Raw genomic sequence first — 18,959 nt, 5'->3', positions numbered from 1 at the left:
CTCTCTTTCTTCCCCTTTCTTCTTATCCTATCCCATTAATCACAGTCTGTTCCCAACTGGTCCCTTCTAGTTTCCTAGTTTCTACAGGTATTGGAAGTTAAACATAGAAATCTGATCATGTGAAGCTAGGGTCCACATATAAGAGATACATGTGATATTTGTCTATTTGCATCTTGATTATCTTAACCAGTATAGGTTTTTCCAAGTCTATTCATTTTTGCAGCATATTTCATAATTTCATTTTTATAACTAAATAAAATAACAGAACAAAACAGAGATGCCACATCTCTCATTTCCTAGTCAATATTGCATCAAAAAACCTAGACAGAATGATAAGATTAAAAAATAAAAATTAAAGAGTTACAATTTGAAAAAGAAAGTTCAAGTTAGTGATGCTTGCAGTGATCCACACTTGCATCAGATTTGTTTGATGCAAAGCAAACAAAAATCAAAAGGCATTGTATATGTCGCTAAGAAACTGATATGAGAAAAAATTCATTCATAGTAACCTCAATAATATAAATTCATACAAACTTAACCAAGAAAGTTAAAGGCCTATGCAGCAAATCATAATAATAATCATATGAAAAAATTGAAAAATAGCCTTGAAAACATGGGCACAGAGGGTAAACAGAACAACAATCGCTAGGGCTCTAAAATCAACAATCTACAAATGAGACCTCATGAAACTGAAAAGCTTCTGTAAAGCAAAGGACACTGCCAATAGGACAAAATGACAACCTAAAGACTGGCAAATATCTTCACTAGCCCTACATTGGATAGAGGGCTAATATCAAAAATATACAAAGAACTGAAGAAGTTAGACTCTAATAAACCAAATAACTCAATTAAAATTTTTGGTATATAGCTGAACAGAGAATTTTCAGCAGAGAAACCTTGAATGGATGTGAATCACTTAAAGACAAGTTCAATATCCTTAATCGTCAGGAACATTCAAATCAAAATGACCTTGAGATTCTACCTCACACCAATCAGAATGGCTAAGATAAAAAATTCAGTGACAGCTCATGGTGGCAAGGATATAGAGAAAGAAGAACACTCCTCCATTGCTGGTGGGATTGAATGTTAGTTCAACCACTCTGGAAATCAGTTTGGAGGTTCTATTGGATATAGATATACATGAAGACCCAGGTATACCACTCCTGGGAAAATATCCAAAAGATACACATGCCCCACTATGTTCATAACAGCCTTATTTGTAATGCTCAGAAGCTAGAAATGGCCCAGATGTTCCTCAACTGTAAAATGGATACAGAAAATGTGGCTTATTTACACCATGGAATGCTACTCCGCTATTAAAAAAACAAGGACATCATGAACTTCATAGACAAATGGATAGAAAGAGAAAATATCATATTTAGTGAGGTAACCCAGACCCAAAAGGACATGAATGGTATATACTCACTGATAAGTGGATATTAGCCAAAACATTCAGACTACCCATGATACAACTCACAGACTGTAGGGGGCTTTGCAAGAAGCCCAAGTGTGGATACCTGAAACCAAGTTAGAAATTAAACAAAATATCAATGCTACATTCCTCCTCAGAAATGGAAAGAAAATAGTGTTGGGAGGTAAAGGGGGAGAGGGATCTGGGAGGGAGAGATAAGGGGGAGGGAAAAAGATAGACTGGTTCAGATATGGGAGGATCTGGGAAAGAAGTACAGAGGGTTAGGAATTTGAAAGTAGGTATGTAGCAGTGGGGGGGGGGACTGGCAGTAGCCACTAAAAGTCCCAGATGCCAGGGACCCAAGAGTTTCCTAGAACCCAACAGAGAGGACATTAGATGAAATGTTCAACAAAGGGGAGGTAGAACCTATAGAGACCATATCCAGTGGAATAGCACAGCCCCTGGTTGAGGGATGGAGCCACCGACCTCTTCAAAAATAATAATACAGAATTCCTCCTGTCAAAACTAAATGCAGGAACAGAGTGGAACAGAGTCTGAAGGAAAGACCATCCAGAGACTGCCCCGCCTAGGGATCAACCCCATCCATCTGAAGACACCAAACTCAGACACTATTGCTGATGCCAAGAAGAGCTTCGTGACAGGAGACTGACATAGCTCTCCCCTGAAAGGCTCTGCCAGAACCTAATTAAAACAAATGTAGATGCATGCAGCCAACTATTGGACTGAGCGTGGGGACCCCAATGGAGGAGTTAGGGGAAGGACTAAAGGAGCTGAAGGTGTTTACAACCCCATAGGAAGAAGGAAAATATCAACCTACCAGACTCCCCAAAACCCCCCAGAGACTAAACTACCAACCACAGAGTATACACAAGGGGTGGGAAGGTTGGAGTGGGGGACCCATGGCTCCAGCCGCATATGTAGCATAGGATTGAAATAAAGCATCTTCTATTAATATTATATAAATGTTACTAGAAAAACTGTTGTTACTAGAAAAATTGTATGCCTATTTGAAGAAGAATTAAATTAGTCTCTGTCATGGTTACCTTAAACTCTTTCCTTGCTGTTAACTAGAGTTATCCAGGAAGAGGGAAATTCGACTGAAAAACTGTCTCAATCATATTGGTCTGTGGGCATGACTGTGAGATAACATCTTGATAGGTGACGCAGGATTTCTCACCCTATTATGAGAGCTACCATCTTTAGGCTCAAGTTTCCAGGCTTTATAAAGAAGGTATGTGAGCACACCACAGCTGATCAGTGGCTTTAGTAATCTGCCTTCTCTGAAGGTCACCATTCATTTCTGCCTCTAGGTATCTGCTTTTAGCGATTGCCTTGGCTTTGCTTGATCATTAGCTATGACTTGCAAACCCAGTAAGCCCTTGCAATTCTATTCATAATTTCACACTTCATATCTATCAACTGATGAACAGACAATGGAAATATGTGTGCACAATGAGATTTAATTCAACTGTAAATTAAATTAAAATGATTTATTTTTAACTTCTTTTAAATACTTGTTGATCACTTGATTACCTTCTTAACCAAAGTTTTTCCTGTATATTTCAAAAAAAAAATTTTTTTTACTAGTTTGTAGGTTTCTTGGATGCACTACAGCTTTTTGTTGGTGATGGTGGTGGGTTGTTTTCTTTTGTTTTGATTTTTTGTTTTTTGATTCTTGTTTTTTGTAAACCATGTGATTATAAAGTTTTTCTTATACATCACCATGTAATTAGCATCTCAGTAGACCTTGAATATTTAAAACGACTGGTACTATTACTAGGTATTTCTTGCATTATTATCTGAGAATATTTTAAGATATATTTGAATAATATTCACTCCCTTGCCAAGTTCTCCAAGATCCTCCACCTTCTTCCATTCTTCCCCAACTCTGGGTTCTCTTTTTCTGGGTTTTTTTTTTTTTTTTTTTTTTTTTTGAGATTCCTAGGTAATTACATTGTGTAATTTAATTACAATGTTTCTTCCTTCCCTTTCCTTTTTCTATACTCTCCTGGATTCCCCTATGCCCTCTCTTGCAGTATTTTTGGTTTGGTTTTAGATCCAGTAAGTTCAACTTTTTAGACCTACATGTTCTTAGATAGTGTTGGCATGGTTAACCTACTAGAGTGTCACACCCTTAAAGAGATTGCTTTCTATCCCAGCGCCTATCACTTGTCATTAGCTCCTCACCCATTGGTGGAACTGGGTGCTCACCTCTACCTTTAAATGCAGGAATTTTGTTTGGCTTGGCCTTTTGTATGTATTGTATATGTGACTTAAGGAAGATAGACTATTGGGGGCATCCCCTTGAAGTGGATTTGGTAACCTGATAATTTGCTTTTATTTTTGTTCTCTCATTTGCTTCATCCCCTCTCTACTCTGGATAACAGGAGACCCCCCCGCACACCATATTCTATAAATATTATATCCTTTATCATGATAAACTATATCACCCCAGGCCCAAAGCAACTTGCTGAAGTGAATTAGGAGAAACATATCTGAAGGTATGTCGAAATTAAGAGCACCCACCCCTTTATTTTTATATTTATTTCTTTTAATGTATGCATATCTTGCATATATACGCATATGGAGATCAGACAATAATCTGAAAAGGTTGAAGATCTCACTTCACTATTTGGATTCTGAGGACTAAACTTATGAAGTCAGGCTTGCATGGCATCTTCTGGTATCATACAGTTAAGCCTCCATAATGAGGCCTTCAGGTCAGGTACATCTCAGAGCCTCTGGGTCTTGTTTCTGAAGTGCATGGTGTTTTAATAATAGAAACTTACCTTCAATCTATTGAAGGTCACCAAGTGCAGCAGTAATATCCTTTAATGTTTTTGGAAAGAGAATATCAGCTATCTGGTTACAGCAATGGAAAGAACACTCACATTTGGCCCTAAGTTAAGGCTTTCTGAGTATTTCAACTGAAATGATGATAAATCATTGATTGACACTGAATCTACCAAGCCCCTAGAGGCCATCCCTCTATGTATCATCCTATTTTAATTATAAGTTTCAATATTGAAGTCATAAGTATGTATATACATATATTTATATATATACATATATACACATATATTATACATACATACACATATATATGTGTGTGTATGTGTGTGTTCAGTATATTTGGAAGTAATGTATTTTGAATGCTGCAATTAACAAAATTGTTTCTATTTATTTTGCATGTGGTATCTTATTGAGACTAATTTCAATTATCAATACGCTAATATTTTGAAGATTTGTTTCAACATTCTGCACAGAGCCATATCTAAAGTATGCTGATTGGAGAAGATAATAGTCTTCAGGAGGGAAGAGTAGCCCAATTAGTTATTCAATATACTATATCCCTGAAATAATATACACAAAATTTATGCTGACTGACCAAAATGTGGTTATGCACTTAGGATATAGCAATAGTTATAGGAAAAAAACATGAATTTGAGAGAAAGTAAGTTTTGGGGGAGATAGTCAGTCAGCATTATTTTAGTTACAAGAATTTATGTACTTTTAGAATTCTATTTCTTTGAACGACTTCATATAAAAACTTGTGTTTTTATTAATGGAAATTTTATGAATAGTAATTGTAACTTAAATGCATGCCAATTGTATATTTTCTGTATCTGAAAATAAATTACTATATCCATTGATGTCATCTTATTACAGAAAAGTTATCTAAATTGACTACAGTCATTGGTCATAGATTGTTTCTGAATCTATGAGTTCAATTAACTTTGATTGCACAATCAGAAAAGGATTTTATGCAGTCAAATTGTAGGCCATGCTTTAATAAACATGATAAAAATTCTTAAATATTTGAATATGAAACCCAATGATATCAAAACATTATTTCACAAGTTCAAAGCAATGTGAACATCAAACAAAACGATCACATCACTAAATGTAGTAAAAAAAAAAGCATAAATAACATAAAACATTCAAAATGAAACATAACAAATGAGAATACAGCAAATGTATTCATAAGGCATTTTAAAATCTGAATACAGTTATATTAGAGTTTAAAGGAAAATCCTCAGGGCAGACAAGATGTGATTCTCTGCAGCTGCTTGGAGGAGGAGAAGGGAGAAGAAAAGGAAAAAGTGCCTTACCGTTTGTGATAATTCAGCTTAGAGATTATACACATGGCAGTGGGTATTCACTTGATGCTGAAGGGTGATTTAAAGAAGAGTAAGGAGGTATAAAGTATTTGGGGAAGAACAGTTAAAAGGGAGATAGAAGTAAAAAAGGTATGCTTTCCTGTATCACTCAGATCACACACACACACACACACACACACACACACACACAATCTCACTACAATGGGAAAAATTGAATCTTTTAAAATTACTATGTACTAGAGCTAAAGGTAGGACACTAATGTTGGATTCACATAACAGCCTTGTCCAGTAGAATATACTGTCTTCTAAGCACAAAGCTGTTAACCAACAAGGGGAATACAGAGTACAGCATTCTAGATGTTTAAGGAAGGGAACTATTTGTAGCTACTATTATTCTGCACACAGATATTTTAATCTGAGACTTCCTTTTAAATTATTTGTTTTTCTAAGTTTTCTATTATGTATATTATATATTTTTATAAATTATTCAAAAGTATTAGTCAAATATGTTTGATAGAAAAATTCTTTCTGAAGTAAGAAACAACTAACTTTTACAACATTGTAGAAAACAGTAGATTTCTCCTAAACAACTTTCTTCTAGCCCCATCACTGATCCTAGCAATATATCTTCTTTCACAAGTCAGTAACATCATTTTTTTTGTATTTTTTGTGTAAAATTATATTTTATGTATAAGAAAGAGGGTGAAGCAGAAGCAGAAGGGAGAAGGTAAAGAGGGAGAGAATAATTTCTAGGACTTTGCACATAAAATCACAATATCCACTCACTATTTCCTTCAAAGCTATAATAATTTGGATGCATTAAAATTGGCTCAGCAGCTTAGAAGGCAGGGAATATAGGAGGGCATTGCACTCAAAGAAAAATGGATCCCCATCTCCTTCTGCTACTTCCAGGCTAGAAAATGAGGGTGTTGGTTCTTCCATATACACATACCATATTTGCCCTATCCAGAGGCCCAAATGAGGAAAGCTAACTGATCATATCCTAGGAGCTAAAACAATATTTGTGTCCCATCATGAGGTAACACTTACATATTCCAATGTATCAAGGAGAAATTCACTAATGCTAAGTTACATTCATACTCTAAATTATGTTTCAAGTTTTTCTGTAAATTGTTTAATGTGAAATTAAAAGTTGGAACATCAAAACAGTATATATATATATATATATATATATATATATATATATATATATATACTGTAAAAATTTATATATATACTATAAATCTATAGATATGCACTAGATTTTAGTAGCATAATCCTACCCTAGCTAAGGTTACATAGATACTGTGTTTATAGCTGAAAAAGTACTGAAGAATTAGATATGCTATCCGGAATTTTATAACAGAAAGTGAAAAACAGAATCATCTTCCATTTCTACGCATGTTGGTGTAGCTGTAATATATAAACACTATCATGGAAACTGAAATACCAAAAATGTGTGTTTTTTTTTAAAAAAATGAAAATAGAAAAGAAAGTGAAGAATATACATTATAAAATTATGTAAATGAAAGCATTTGATATCCTTGGTGTCTAGTATGTCCTTCATTTCATTCTGTCCTTGGGATCCTTCAGAAATCTTGTTTTCCATAGTAAATTATCTGGCTCTAAAGTTGCTAAACAATATTAAAAGGCCAATTCTAATATAAACATGAAGTTGTAAATATGCTTGAGTGTTCTTTGATGGTTGGACATTCTTTCTTTGGGTATGTCTTGGTTAGGATTTCTATTGCTACGAAGAGACAATTACTAAGGCAACTCTTTTATTTTTTTTCAACTTTTTGATATCCCCCCCTTTATTCTGTTTTTATTAGATAATTTCTTCATTTACATTTCAAATGCTATCCCCAAAGCCCCCTATACCCTCTCCCTGCCCTGCTCCCCAACCCACCCATTCCAGCTTCCTGGCCCTGGCATTCCCCTGTACTGGGGCATATGATCTTTGCAATAACAAGGGCCCCTCCTCCCACTGATGGCTGACTAGGCCATCCTCTGCTACATATGCAACTAGAGACAAAGCTCGGGGTGGAGGGGGTACTGGTTAGTTCATATAAGGACAACATTTACTTTGGTCTGGCTTAGAAGTTAAGAGGCTTAGTCCATTATTATCATGGTAGGAAGCATGGCATCACCCAGGCTGAAATGGTGCTGAAGAAGGAACATCTTGCTTGGTCTGAAGGCAGCCAGGATGAGACTACCCTCCACGGAACTAGGAAGAAGTGGGTCACTCACCCTATACTGACCCACTTCCTCCAATAAGGCCTCAACTCCTAATAGTGCTACTCCCTAGGCCAATCACATTCCAACACATGAGTATAAGGGGCCAAACCTGTTCAAACAACTACAGCGTGTTTGCTCTGAAAATTAAAAGAAATATGTGTCGTGAAAAATGGTGTGTGTGTGTGTGTGTGTGTGTTTGTAATGTACATATATTCTGAGGCTCTCTTGTATTTTGCTATCTATCAGAGTCTGGTCTTCGGAACATTCTTGTTCCTCATTCTCATGAGTAAATAGTACACTAATTACACAAGTATGCCATCATTTGACATCCACCTATTCTTTTCTTGAGATTTTTGATAGTATTTAGCTTTTTGATTTTTGATACTATGATGTAATAATTGCAATGCACTTCTTATTCCTTTTCTTGCTTCATTCCATCCCATATATTCCTTCATGGTCTTTTTCAAATTTGTGGACTCTTGAGATTGTTATAGCAATCATACATATGTACTTATAGATGTAGCATGATTAGTCAGAATGTTACTTGTGTATATGTTTTTGGTTTGAATCCCTAGCTCTTCTCCCACACATGGTCCAACACATTCCATTTCCTTCCTCCCCTTCCAATTCCACCCAATGGGGCGCAAAAAAGATGCCAGTAGTACAGGCCAGATCCCACATTCCTGACATTCCAGACGTGTCCCAGCCCCCCTCTTCCTAAATCACAAATCCCCTGTCCCCACACAGTCAATAAGGGGCTTCCCAGCCATAATCTGCCTGAGATTTCTTCAGGTTTCCTTGATACTGGTGAACTCACCCAGGAGCCCATTGCCAAATAAACCTTCCTTTTTTACTTTAATTTGGCTGAATTAGCTTATTTTTCCGGCGGAGAAAACCTAACTTCTTGGTGCTGAAACCTGCGAGAAGTTGAATCCCCAGCCAGTGGCCCAGGTCCTTCCTGGTCATGTGGGGACCACTTTCTCCTTATTTTCTTGTTTTTCTCTGTTAGAAACTTCAAGTTTTGGACTTGGAAAGTAACCTGTCCCTAGCTATTGCCTAATTCCGGGTCCAGGGGCGTTGTGGCCATGCCAGAGTCAGCCCTATCCAAACAAAGACCAGGTATTTATTTGGGGGAAACCTCTGATGTAGACAGGTCTTATTTGGGGTTACTGCCCCCTCCTAAACTATCTGTTTGATTCTAGACTATCAACTGGGAAGCCAATTTCATAGTCTCGGCATCTCCAGCAAACGCTGGGAAGATGGGTGCTGTTGGATCCAAAATCCCCAGACACCTCTTAGATGTCTGCTATGAAATTTATTCAAATTGGGGTTGTCTCAGAATTTGCTTCCAAAAGGCCAGATCTTACTTTGCTCTGTGGCTTGGCTCCAATATATGCTAGACGACCAATCTAAGCGGCCACCAGAGGGCACTCTAGACTTTAATGTTCTCTGTGACCTTGACATTTGCTGTGGCATTTATGGACTGAGCACCCTTATCTTCAGGATTTTTAGTAATTGCACCCCTGCCCCTCCCTCTGTAGTCTATGCTCACCAGCTCAAATCATATTGGCCAGGGTTACAGCACCCACAAATCCTCTTTTATCTGGGGATTTGGACCCTGAGTCATCCATCATGATTGAGCTGCCTGAGTCTTTGGCCCTCCCACCCCATCCAAGATACCAATCTGCTTCTCTCCTCTCTTCTGAGATACAGGCTAAGGCCCAGCCTCCTCCCCCTTCCACCCCCCACTAGTCTTCCGTCTCTCTTCCCACTGCCCCTCCCTCTTCCTCTTTATTACCCCGAAACCCACACTCCTGTCTCCATTCACATGCTGGCCTGCCCCACAAGAATTCTCTGCTGTGGTGTCTCACATGGTCCAAGCAGGCCTCTGCTCTCCTCTGCCCCCTCTGAGTGGTGGCAGGAGCAGAGGGGTTTGTTTATGTCCACATTCCTTCTCCCTGAAGGACCTCTCCCAGGTTGAAAAACAGCTAGGTTCCTTCTCTGCCAATCCATTGGCCTATATTAAAGAGTTTGGCCACCTTTGCAGGCCTCTGACATAACTTGGCACGCCCTTTATGACATATAGGCTTACAACCTTTCTCCTGAGGAACGTGGATGAGTTCAGGCAGTACACAGCCTAAGACCTACCTAGTGGACGATACAGTCCCTGTGGGTAACACGGTGGAGCCAGCTACAAAACCCAAGTGGAATTACCAGCAGTGTCAAAATGGCCTCCAAGGAAGAGACCTCATGGTCTGCTGCCTCCTTCAGGATATGGAATAAGTCTCAAAGTTGTTAACTTTAATAAGCTATCTGTGAAATCATACAAGCAGATGAAAATCCAGCCATTTTTCTGAATCGATTACAGAAGCCCATGATACGATATATCCTCCTCAGTGGAAGCAAAGGTCCTGGATACTTATTATATTTCTCAGTCATGGTTAGATATTCGAAAAAAGATATATATATATATATATATATATATATATATATATATATATAGAGAGAGAGAGAGAGAGAGAGAGAGAGAGAGAGAGAGACCTCTATCACTTCTCCAAGCCCAGGATAATGCTACAATACCAATATGCTCTCCATCTCAGTTCTGGTGGACAGGAGAGCGACCTTTGCTGTTTTAACCTCACACTTGGGCCCCATGGTCCCATCACCAACTTCTATGGCCAGGGTGAAGTGGACGCTTCTCCTTTCCACCTAAGACCCTTACACTACCTTGTGTTTTTGCAAGATGATGTTTTGTTTTGTTTTGTTTTGTTTTGTTTTGTTTTGTTTTGTTTTCACACTCTTTCCTGGTCAGACCTGTCTACACAGTTCCTTTACTCAGCCGTGATATCCTCAGCTGCTTTAGAACCTCTCTCTCTTTCTCTCTGGAACCCATAAGCTCTCCTGATTCTCATCTTCTTCTTTTCCTAGTTGCCTCATTGATCCCAATCCCAGACTGTTCTGACACTACCCTACCAGATCAGATTGGCCACCGAGTGTGGGATATCTCCACACTGGTGATTGCTACCCATCACCAGCCAGCCTTCTTCTGCCTGAAGGACCACTCGTCCTTCCCCATCGGACCGCAATTTCCAATCTCTGAAACCCACAGGCACAGTCTCAAGCCTACGATTACCTTCTTCCTCAGGGTCTTCTAATTCCTACTGACTGACCTTGTAACACTCTCATTCTCCCGGTGCACAAGCTTTCTAGTGCCTATGTATTAGTTAAGGATCTCTGCCTCATTAATGAGGCAATTATGCCAACCTACCTTTCAGTTACAAACCCTTATACCTGCCTCTCTAGCATTCCTCCTACAACCTCTCACTTTGTTGTCCTGCATCTAAAGGATGCCTTCTTTACTGTCCCCCTACACCCTGAAGCATATTTTCTCTTGGCCTTCACCTGGGAGGATCCTGATACACCAGAAGTACAACAACTCACCTGAACAGTTCAACCTCAAAGCTTCCGGGACAGTCAACAATTTTTTGGCCAAGCTTTGGCTTGGGATCTCTCCTCCTTAAACCTTAATCCTAACACACTTCTTTATTATGTAGATGACATGTTACTATGCAGTCCTTCCCTGTCTCTGTCCCAACAAAACACTGCTTCACTCCTAAACTATCTTGGTTTTCTAGGTTACCATGTCTGTCCCCTTAAAGCTCAGCTATGCTCTCCAAATCTTGTGTACTTGGACATCCAACTCATCCCAGGCTCTAAGACCCTCAGCTATGAACAATTCCAGGCCTTGGGGACTTAAATCTCCCTAACAGGACTGACCGAATTCTTTCATTCTTTGGCCTGGCAGGGTTTTTCAGACACTGGATCCTTAATTTTTCCATTACCAGGCAGCCAGAGACACCCACAGGGCTGCTTACCTACCCAGCCACAGTCTTCTGTCACTTTTCTTTACTCTGGATGCCCTCTTACTGGGCCCTGGCCTTGCCTTCCCATATTTTACCTGCCCCTACCATCTCTTTACAGATGAGAAGATGAGTATGGCCACAGGTGTTTTAATTCAACTTGTTGGGCCCTCCCATTGGGCCATAGCTTTTTTCTAAGAACAGCTAGACCCCACCGTAAGTTGATGACAGTCATGATTGAGAGCCTTGGCATCAACAGTAGAACTCACCCAGGAAGCTCTCAAGACCACCCTGTTCCAAACCATCATGGTAAACTCTACCCATTGCCTCTCTGATTGTTTAAGTCATTTCTCTTTCCCTCCTTGAGCCTTCATGAGTACAAGCCTTTCATCTACTGTTTCTAGAAAAGCCGCAAATTACCTTAGCCTGTAGTCATGCCCTAAATTCTGCAACCATTTTCCTTGTCCCATTCTTCTCTCATACCCCCTCTTACTCATGCCCAGAGGCTTTAGAGGTTCTGTACTCACCCTGATCCAGTCTTCTAGACGAACCTCTCACTGACTCCCAACTTATCCTCATTGTACATGAGAGCATTCTCATAGACAAATCTGGAAACCCGTAGGCAGCTTATGGTGTGGTTACTACTACTCAAACAGCTGAGGCAAACCACCTCCAACTGAGGATCTCTTTATAAAAGGCTGAGTTAATTGCCTTAACCAGGATACTCCAAATAGCCAAAAACCAATGGATTAACATCGATACTGACTCTAAGTATGCCTTCTTAATAGCTCATACCCACTCTGCCCTTTGGAAGGAAAGGGGTTTTCTCACTACTAAGGGCATACCCATGTTAAAGGCCCTCTTAAAGCAAAACTTTTGGAGGCTCCCCAACTCCCAACAGAGGTGGCCAAAATTCAATGCCAGGGACACCAGACCTTCAAGGACTCAATGGCTCTGGGTAATGCCAGAGATGACTCAGTGGCCCAGGGTTTGTATTCTAGCTTTTCTAGATCCATGGGCCCATCCTCTTTGTGACATCTCCCTATAAACCTCAGTAATAGCCAGAAGGAAAAAATGTTGACAAAGGGGGTCACACAGGCAGACAATGGATGGCTTGACCTAAATAACCACTTTATTCTTCTCCAAATCAGGTGTCTCCAATTGTCTCTGACATCCACCAAAACCATCAGTTCCTAAGCCCTATTAAAATTCCTAGAGATTCTCTTTGATCCCCCTGTCCTCCAAGCTTACATTTCACAGGTGTATGCAGACATATGCCAAGACCAAACCACAGGGGATTCTCCAGATATGTTAGTCACTGCACCAGCTCCAAGGACACCAACCAGGAAAGAACTGACAGACTGACTTTACCCACATGCCCACCCACAAAAAAGTTCTGCTATCTTCTAAACCTAGTTGACAATTTTACAGGTTGGATTGAGACATTACCCACCACCATAGAAACTCCAGATGTAGTATGTGGCTTAAGAGCTCCTTGAACCCATAATTGCTCAGTTTGGTGTGCCAGTCAGAAGTAGCCAGATATGAACCAGAGTCTATATACCCAAAGAAGTCAGGATGTTTGGTTAGAGTCCCTACTTCACCTCCCACACATGGTCCAGGAAATTCCATTTCCACTCTCCCCTTCCAACCTCCAAATCCAACCACTCAGTGAGTAAAAAAAATGTGTCAAAAGTCCTGGTCCCACATTCCTGACATTCTAGACAGATGTCCCAAAACCCTTTATCTTAAATAAAAAGCCCCCTGCCTCCACCCCAGGTTGGGACTTCTTGAGGTTTCATCCTCTAAGACTGGTGAACTTACCCAGGAGTGCAATCTCAAATAAACCTGCCTTCCTACTTTAATCTGGCTATATTGACTTATTTCTTTGGCAGAGAAAACCTAACAGTTTTCATTATTGTATAACCAATTGGTATTCTCTCTCTCTCTCTCTCTCTCTCTCTCTCTCTCTCTCTCTCTCTCTCTCTCTCTCTGCTAGTTTTTGCTTGTTTGCTTGATTTTTTTCAGGGTAGGCTGGAGGGGATGAGGAAGATTTAGTAAAATAGAGGTTGTAAATTTCCCTGTGAAATTCATGGCTTCATTTTCACTGAATAGTTATCTAGGCTTCTATTGCCCATCAAGATTTTGTTCTTTTTTAAGTGAATTTTAAGTCCAGTTAGATAGTTGTTGCTTTCTGATAAGGTATGTGTACTGTTTGTGTACCCTTAGGGTTATTGTGCCATCCTGGTCCTGTGGTTCATAAGTGGCACAGCTGTGTAGAATGGTTGTGAGAGGGATGAGATAGGCTGATTCCATGACAGACTAAAATAGTATGGGGTATCATTCTTCAGTGAATTATGGACCCTTAGAGTTGGATGATCTCCATTAAAATCTTTCAGTGTGTATTCCTGAATAGTGAAAGCAAATATTAAATGACAACACATTCAGGTCAGTTCCAGTTCAGGGAACTCTGTGATTTGTTTCTGAAATGCCATGATGCCTTTAGCAATGTACATATTGAATAATATAGTTCCTAATGGATATTCAGACATCCCTATTATTTTACTCTTCCCTCCTTCTCTATTTATCTCTACCTCCTTTCAAATAAGAGCCTTCCTATTCCCATTCCCTTATCAGATCACATACACCAAGTAGTTCCTTACCCTTCTCCTACCTTCTTCTATATTCACCTCCTTTTCCCTCCCTAAATATTTCTTTTTCCTCAATTTTTTAATCTTGTCATTTATGCCCTGCTATTTCCTGTACTATTACTCCCCAACTACCTTATCTTCCCAGTAAGTCCACGTTACTTTCCTAGTTTGTGCAGTTGTTCCAGGTTATATACATCACCAACAAAGAATAAAGGTTTCTCTTCCCCTGCATTCCCTAAATCATTTTTTTTGTTGTTGGTGGTGGTTGTTTTGTTGACTTTTGACATTTTGACTTGGACCAGACAAAAATCTCAAGGTTGTTTTGATTTACATTTCTCTAATTATTAGGGATGATGAATATATTTTGATACATCTTTAGCCACATTAAGGTTCTTTGATAACTCTATGTCAGAGGCACTTTTATCAAATGGGACATTGGTTTATATTGTTATTATTGTATTCTGTTTTTTCATTTTTTTAACTCTTCTTTTTGTCCTTTGTACATTAAAGATATCAATACTGTTGAGGTCTAGGTAAAATTTTAAGGCCTGGGTAACTATTACCAGTCTAGCCTGCCATTTTCAATAAAGGAGACTTTATGACATATTACTGCTATTACTAAGAAACTTTCTCATGACCAAGTTGATTATATATTTTGTGCTATTGGAAACCAATCACAACAGATGTCGCTTAGAACTGCTTTGTATACTTACTCAATATAAGCTTGGATGTAAACCAACCACCCAGCAGCACTTTCTATACCTGTGCATAAGCTTTTGTGGTATTTGCTTTTACAAGCTTAACCTGGGAAGGATCCCTACATAATAGAGATATATGATAAGGTATACCTGCACCTATACTAGACTTAGAATTTGATAGAATTTGAGTAAGGATCAAATGAAGTTTAAATTTCCAAGACTTCCTTGTGAAGTTATATCTTACTTTTCAGAAAGAGACATGTATATGGGTAATTGATATCCTGGTTGACAAGTTAGGGCATGAATGCTAGACAAGGAAAGTCCCGTGCCACAGTTGAATACCTCACAACCAATAGGAGCAGGATACATGTACAACTATGACATTTTCCTAGGGAAATCCCCTATCCCTAAATTCTGATTTGTAGCATAACTTGGTACAGAAGTTTATACATCTTAAGTTTAAAAGGCCCTATGGGATCATGACTCAATACCACAATTTAGCTTATGAATTGACACTGTGGCCATGATCAATCAGATCTGGGGCATATGATCAATAGACTATCCCTGTCTGACTCAAATGAGTGTTTGTAAGGATTTGTTAGACAACTCTTGAACCCCAAAACATACTCTTTTATTGAAAATTAAACTCATAAAACTCCATGGTGCTGTTGGTTACAAAAATGCAAAATGATGAACATTCAGTCTTGTGCCCTGTTTCGGATGAAATACCAAGTAACACAGGCTGTCTGTAAACTTGTAACAATACTCAAGAATCTGCTCTCTGAATGCTTTGATAACTCACTGTTTTATTTTGTCTTATGCTTACAAAGTTCAGTTCAAGTTCAGTTCATGGTTGCTTGTCCTTGTCTATGACAAAGCTGTACATCACTGAAGACATGCAAGGTGAAATAAACTGTTCAATTCATTTTTAAACAGTTTTTATTAGATATTTTCTTCATTTACATTTCAAATGCTACCCCAAAAGTCCCCTATGCCCTCCCGCTGCCCTGCTCCCCAACCCACCAACTCCTGCTTACTGGCCCTGGCATTCCCCTGTACTGGAGCATATAATCTTTGTACAACCAAGGGCCTCTCCTCCCAATGATGGCCAACTAGGTCATCTTCTGCTACATATGCAGCTAGAGACACTAGCTCAGGGGGTACTGGTTAGTTCATATTGTTGTTCCTCCTATAGGGTTGTAGGCCCCTTCAGCTCCTTGGGTACTTTCTCTAGCTCCTCCATTGGGAGCCCTGTGTTCCATCCAATAGATAACTGTTATCATTCAGTTCTGTATTTGCAAGGCAATGGCATAGCCTCACAAGAGACAGCTATATCATGGACCTGTCAGCAAAACCTTCCTGGCAAATGCAATAGTGTCTGCATTTGGTGGCTGACTATGGTATGGATTCCCAGGTGGGACAGTCTTTGGATGGTCTTTCCTTCCATCTCAGTTCCAAATTTAGTCTCTGTAAGTCCATCCATGGGTATTTTGATCCCCATTCTAATGAGGAAAGAGGTATCCACACTTTGGTCTTTCTTCTTCTTGAGTTTCATGTGTTTTGCAAATTCTAAGTTTCTGGGCTAATATCCACTTATGAGTGAGTGCATATCAATATCAAGTGAGTTCTTTTGTGATCAGGTTACCTCAGGATGATATCCTCCAGATCCATCCATTTGTCTAAGAAATTTGTAAATTGATCATTTTTAATAGCTGCATAGTACTCCATTATGCAAATGTACCACATTTTCTGTATCCATTCCTCTGTTGAGGGACATCTGGGTTCTTTCCATCTTCTGGCTATTATAAATAAGGCTGCTATGAACATAGCATGTGTCCTTATTACCAGTTGGAACATCTTCTGAGTATATGCCCAGGAGAAGTATTGCTGGATCTTCCTTTAGTTTTTCTGAGGAACTGCCAGACTGATTTCTAGAGTGTTCTACCAGCTTACAATCCCACCAGCAATGGAGGAGTGTTCCTCTTTCTCCACATCCTTGCCAGAATCTTCTGTCACCTGAGTTTCTGATCTTAGCCATTCTGACTGGTGTGAGGTGGAATCTCAGGGTTGTTTTGATTTGCATTTCCCTGATGATTAAGGATGTTGAGTATTTTTTTTTTCAGGTGCTTCTCAGCCATTCGGTATTGCTCAGTTGAGAATTCTTTGTTTAACTGCTCAATTCATAATGACTGAGTTTAACATTTACAGAAAGGAAAACAAACAAACAAACAAACAAACAAATAAATAGGGTAGAGGAAGAAGTCCCTATATACTTCATAAATCATGCTTTCAATGACCTACTTCATCCAAATATATTCTAGTTTCTTGAAGTTTCTAACACCTTCCTATTAGGTCATTACCTAGAATCTAAGCCCCCAGTACTTGGACATTTGGGGATATAATTAATATTCTTACACATACAGAGATAGGGGAGAGGGAGAGAGATGGGGAGTGGAAGAAGGAGAGGAAGATAGAGAGACAGAAGAGAGAGACTTCGTAATTGTGTGATAGGAAACACTGGGAATTCAAAGCATATTTATCCATTTAATGTTTTTAGGACATTTTCATAAGGAAATGATTGAAAATGCTAGTAAAAATATTAAATAATTAATGTTAGAATTAAGCAGTGAGAGTTTAAATTATTTTGAATTATTACTATAATTTAAATTTATGAACATTTGATAATTATAATGCTATATATGATACCAATTTTACAATGATAGTATTTTCATATTATGTTCATTAACTTGAGAATGGTTACTTGCAATTTAAGGAAAAATATTGAAAATTTGTATTAAATTAACTTGATCTTTTAAGGATGAATCTCTGAAATCTTCATTTAAATGAATTCTTATTTCAGAATGATTTATATTGGCTAATACTTCCATTCTCTGGTTCTTTGTAAATTCTCAGAACACTAATAAATTACAACCCTTCCTACTATATTTCGTATCATTCCACCTATAAAATATATGCTATCCTTTGTCAGATTCTAAATATGCATCATTGTATCTGTTTGTACTTGAACTGTTTGTCATTTTACAGAAAGTTTTGTAATAAATCAGAAAATTCAGTGAAATTTTGAGCCTTAGAAAACATTATATTCATTGCCTTTATCATTGTTTAGAAAGACTGTTGCCTAATCCTCCTGGCTAATTATGTTTGGGAAGAATATATAGTCCTGTCATTTCATTCTTGTCCTTTGTTTGCATTTCATTTCTGTATTTTGGGTTATGTTAATCGTTAAAAGCACTTAGTTTTTTTTAGTATTGATTTTTATTAGATATTTTCTACATTTACATTTCAAATGCTATCCCCTTTTCTAGTTGCTTCTCTGAAAGTTTCCTATACCCTCCCCAACCCACCCACTCCCACACCCTGACCCTGGCATTCCCCTATACTGGGGCATATAATCTGTTTTCAGTCACTGAGCCAGCTCTCCATCCTGTTCTCAATTCATTCTACTTTCTCTTACACTGGCATTTTCACTATGCTTACCTTTAAATTTACTAAACGTTTATAATAAAGGTGCCTATGAGACCAGCAGACTCAATTAATCTCAATTAATCTGGACCCCTGAGATCTGTTTTGACCACCAAACAGACAGCATACACCACCTGATATGAGTCCCCCAACACACATACAGTAGAGGACTTCCGGGTCTATGTTCATTCAGAGATGGCACACCCATCCCTGAAGAAACTGGATGCCCCAGGGAGTTTAGAGGTCAGGTGGGATGTGGAACAGTCGAGGGTGGAATGGGGTAGGGGTTGGTAATGGAATATGAATGTAAAAAATAAATTAATTTTAAAAAATGAGAATGTAATTGCTTGTGTTTCCTTTCTGAAAACCATAACACCACTCATTAGAAATTGAGCCATTTATTTCACTTTGCATGTCTTGCATTTTTTTTTATTACATATTGTCCTCAATTACATTTCCAATGCTATCCCAAAAGT

The sequence above is a fragment of the Mus caroli genome, chromosome X (assembly GCF_900094665.2).
Source record: "Mus caroli chromosome X, CAROLI_EIJ_v1.1, whole genome shotgun sequence".
Lineage (NCBI taxonomy): Eukaryota > Metazoa > Chordata > Mammalia > Rodentia > Muridae > Mus > Mus caroli.
The sequence above is the reverse complement of the archived record's forward strand: the minus strand, read 5'-3'. Positions refer to the sequence as shown.